Source organism: Emydura macquarii, unplaced genomic scaffold (assembly GCF_026122565.2).
Source record: "Emydura macquarii macquarii isolate MOO-44397 ecotype Brisbane River unplaced genomic scaffold, CSIRO-AGI_Emac_v2 contig_2768, whole genome shotgun sequence".
In the NCBI taxonomy this organism is placed as follows: Eukaryota; Metazoa; Chordata; order Testudines; family Chelidae; genus Emydura; species Emydura macquarii.
The window spans coordinates 17,655,553-17,660,648 of NW_027132905.1; positions in this window are offsets into that span (position 1 = coordinate 17,655,553).

Here is a 5,096-nt window from a genome sequence, read left to right on the forward strand (position 1 = left end):
AGTCTAAGAGTATGTCTACATGGCAAAAAACCCTGAAAAAAACCCTGTAGCAAGTCTAAGAGCTTGGGTCTCAGAACCCAGGCTCCAGCCCAAGCAGGAATGTCTTCTTGCTCTTTCAAGCCCCATAGCACGAGCCGTGCAAGCCAGAATCAACTGACCCAGGCTCTGAGACTTGCAGCCGCTGGGTTTTTCTTGCAGTGTAGCCAGACCCTACAACTTTGGCTGTAGTGACCAGTGGCCTTCTATTCAACTGTGCAAGCTCTAACCTACAGCAGTGCCGATGGTACTGGGGTCTGGAGTGTCTGAGCTCAGCTGGAGTTAGAGAAGGCACAAGCGAATGGGATAATAGATAACCGTGGCACTGAGACCCCAGCCCATCACCAAGGAGGGATGGTGTGTTCAGAAACCCACTCTCAGAAGCCTACTGTGCCAGAAATGGCAATGCATGTACCAGTATTTCAGAATGATTGCTCTAGGTCAGCACAGTGGTGGGGCCAGGGTTTTTGAAAGCAAAGAGAAGGGAGGATCTAAAGCTGGGGCTAATGAGAGTTTTAGGCTCTTTGCTATAATAAAATGGGATGCAGACTAGCTACGGATAGCTCTGGGACCTGAACCATGAGGAAAAGGGATGGGGCCTAGGGACGGCATTGCCAACAATTGCAGTTTAAAGAACAAGAAGTCCTAGTTCCACAGATAGCTGGATCCACCACTGCTTCATTCATTTGTCTTACCCATTCAGCACTTGCTGACACTGAGGAGGGAGCCGGGGTCTGTTCCATGAGATAATGACACTCCATTGGAGGGGACAGATAAACAGAGGGAGGTGAAGGAAAATAGTGATCTCAGCTCTCAGATAAAAACCAACCCAACCCCCCCAGGAGAGGTGCCTGGACTTTCTGTGTTCTGGTGGTCAGAGAAGAGTGGGGACTGGGAGACGGTTCCTTGGGGTTCAAATTTTGGCCACAAAAAGGCATCCCAAGCCCTCGAAAACATGGTTAAAATCTGAGAGAAGATAAATAGCAGCTATCTTTAGTGATAAGGACTGAGTTAGTTCAGGCATGGAGAAGTGGTGCACACTGCTGTGGAGATAGCAGCATGCACACTCAGATACCGTCACACATGGGGACATCTGAATGCATGAGAGAAGATCTGTGCACACACCAGGCTATCAGTGCACCTGAGGGGATTGGTGCAGAGAGAAATGTCTGCATACAGGAAAAGAGATTTCTATATGCACGAGCCTCATTTATACATTAACATATACACTGGGAAAACTCCCCCTCTTCTCTCCCACCAGCCCTTGGTGACTACATCTGTTTGTCTAAGTGCTATTCCCCATCCAGGGCAGGTCCCACCCTAGCCACCTGACCTCAGCATTTCATGGCCTCTCTCCTCACCAGGGCATTTTGCGTGTGGTTCGAATTGGCTGTGAAAAGCTTAGGTCATTCTACAAATGACCCTGTGTGCCCCTGCCCCTGCTGGGGACACCTGCACTAGAAATGCTGAGCCAGCCATGCAAACTGTTTATGCCTCCTGTGACTGAGTATGGATTGGCTTATTATTATTAGCTATTATTTGTTGAACAGTCAACGGGGAGCTCAGTGCTCAACATGATACAAAGGAAGACCAGGGCCCCGCCCTGAGCAATTTAGTTTTGGAGCCTGATCTGAAAAGGCCTTCGGTGCCTCAAGAGCCCTCAACTCCCACTGACTCCAATGAGATCTGAGGGGACGCAGGGCCTGGCTAGATCAGGCCCAAAGGACCAGGTACCGCTTCTGTTGAAATCAATGGCAAAACTCCCCCTGGCTTCACTGTGAGCAGGACACATCCAGATAAAGGGCGGGATGGGCGGCACCTTTTTACTGAGCTGCTCTAGCGCCTGTGGGATTTGAGTTTCATTCCCCCCCTGGGCTGAGATAGCATGTTTATTTGCCTTCCAAACTGTCTGGCTCTCTGATGGCACCAGCAGGCACATGCGGCGAGCAGGAATGCAGAGACAAGAGCTATATGGGTTGTTAAAGGGAAGGAGATTCCTGCTCAGATGGGAGGGGCTCAGACTTTGCTGCATTGCCTGCCACTCGACATCATTCTCCTTAAGACCCAGGCTTCCCCAGGACAAGCAGGTCAGCCCAGGGGGTTCCCAGCACTGCCTGAATGAATCTGCCTCATGCATTTAGGGACAGCTAAGTTTAAGTTTCTGATCATCTGTAGGAGACAAATACAAAATACATGAGAGTGACAAATGGAAAGATAGTGTGGCCCCCTGCTGCACGACATGACATTGTTAACCAGAGACCAGCCAGGTAAGCAATCTGATTGTAGGAGAAGCTAAGGAATGCTCCTAGGAAAGGACCAGCAGCAGGATCAAATGAGCAAGGCAGCATTACTAGGGTACAGCAAGATGACATCAATACAATATGACAGGCACCGTAAGTCAAGTGTAGCAGCCTGCAGTGGTACAGTACACCAAGGTAAGCAGAGTGAGAGAGTGAGTGAGAGAGAGTGCTAGTGTAATGTACGCTGGGAGATTGCTGTGTTTGGTCACTAAAAGTAAATAGCTTTCTGGTTTTATCCACCTAGATCTCCTTCAAAGGAACAAATTGCTGTAGAGAGATATGAGGTCAATGATCTAAAGTCGAAATGAAAGGGAAAGGTCAGTGCCTTGAGTCAGGCAAGGACGCAGAAAACTGCACAGATAAAGAGGTGGTTGTTCAGGCACATTACAGCCCTGTAATTAGGGTTTCTTCTCAGATTTAAAGAAACATGCTGGAATGAGCTGCATGTTTTGATGGCTGGGGTCCCTGGGACATTGCCCCTTAGAAACAAGAGAAGCTTGTCTACACTTAAAAATCATGGAGAAGAATCAGATGGTGTCTGATTGCTCTGATAGGGTAAATGAGGTGGGCAGTATTGATGTCTGGAGGGTAGAGGGCAGATGTCTCGCTCTCAGGTACAGGGCAATTGGATTATCCCCTCTCCAGGAATGACTGGCACCTAGAGAAAGGTATGGTCTAGGGCCCGGGGTTATGGCTATGCATTATGCTGTCGTGAAATATGCTTTCATTTCTACTGGCCATCCCAGCATAACTGGCTTGCCCTATCAGAAACTAGGGCTTCTTACAAAGTGAGAGGTGTCTGAGATTTCCAGAAGAACCTGCCCCAAAAGCTTACTAGGGGGCATGACCATAGCGGGAAAAGAAACATACCACACATGGGGAGATATTCAAAAATGGGACCAAACTCTTCAACGTGCTCAACACCTTCAATTCCCATGGACTTCACAAGGAATTGAAGGGCATCAGCAGCTCCTAAGAGGCGCTCAGCATTTTGCAAAATTGGGACCTTTATTAACAATTTTACATTGTTCCCTCACATATACATACTATCAAATTCAATCTCAAGATGCACATGTATGTGCTGGTGTACAGGTCAAGGTCATTAAAAAGACTCATCAAGAAAAATCAGCCTCGCTTCAGCTGTTGTTTGTTTCTTCATGCACACATCTGTGAGTTACTCAGATGCCATAACTTGCCATTGAAAGAAGTCAGTGGCCTCCGCTGAAGATCCTGGTGCAATCACTCAGACCAGACAGACGGCTGTGAACATGAATTGTTATATAAGAGCCAACTTTACTAGCCTTCTCCTTTAAAAAACTCCATTATCCTGTGTACCTCTGTCTCGGGAACTCCCCATCTATTTTAATAGTGAAATAAAACCCTCCCTTAACTCTCTTGTCTCTGCATCTCTCCATTTCTTTTCTCTGTACATAGATTATTTTAATGCTATAACCAGTGCATTGAGATACATTTTGGAGAAAGTCACTATACAAAATTAGATTAACTGTGCTGTACTGCAATATGCTGCATTGTAGTGTATTGTATTCTTGTGTATTTTGCTGCATATTCTACATTGCTTTGGTCTTTAGAGCTTATGGGTTTTGCCTCAAACCACAAACCCCAGCAGCTAAATTTCTAACATCACACCAGATCATCCAGACGTAATTCAAACACTAGGCCAAGGCTACACTAAGAATGCTTTGCTGTTATTGCTGCACTGGTATACACTACTGGCAAAACACTGGACGTGGTTTATCCTGGCAAAACTCCGCTTTTGCCAATGTAATTTATTTCAGCGATACTGAAAACAGAGCAGCTTTGCCAGTATAACTGCGTCTATACTAGGGACTTTTACTGACATAGCTATGTTAGTCAAGGGTCACACTTCTTCACACCCCTGATGAACATAGCTATGCTGGCAGAAGTTTGTGGTGTAGACCTGGCCCAGCTGTTAAAGATAAAATGATACTGTCGTTTCAGAAGAATTCAGCCACTCAAGAATCCCCAATGCAGACAAGTGCTTAGACGCAGGGGTTCGAAACAGCTGGCATGCAGCTATACACCATCCTGGCACCCCTCTGAAGATACGAGCTTGTTCTCCGGATTCTCAGCTTGCTTGCTTTCTTTCCAAGCTAGTCTCTAGCTCTTATGATGGTGAAGAAAACCTCCAAAATGTGACCGTAGGCCATATCTACACTCTGAATGCTACTGCGGCTCAGCTAAGACATCATACTACGCCACTGTGGTGTCCCAGTTGACACACTTCCTACAGAAACAGAAGGGTTTTTCTATTGCCGTAGGAACTCCACCTCCCTGAGTGACAGTTTCATGCTTCTATCGGTCTAGCTGCATCTACACCCAGGGCTACCTCAGTAGAGCTATGGTGCTCAGGGGTATGAATTTTTCACACTCCTGAGCGCTGTAGCTATGTCAACCTGACTTTTAAGTGTAGACCAGGCCTGAGTGTAACTGACAGAGTCCTGTCTACATGCGTCTACAGAGAACCTGGAACAATTTCTCCGAGAGGTGTGATCTGTCCCATTCACTTCACTGAGATGTTAGCTCAGATGGTCCCTGATGATCATTTAAATGCCAGCATTGTTGACTGCAATGTTGTTGTAGCTGTGTTGGTCCCAAGATATGAGAGAGACAAGGTGAGTGAGGTTATATCTTTTAGAGAACCAACTTCTGTGGGTGAAAGAGGCAAGCTTTTGAGCTTACACAGAGCTCTTCTTTAGGGCTGAGAAAGGTCCTCAGAGT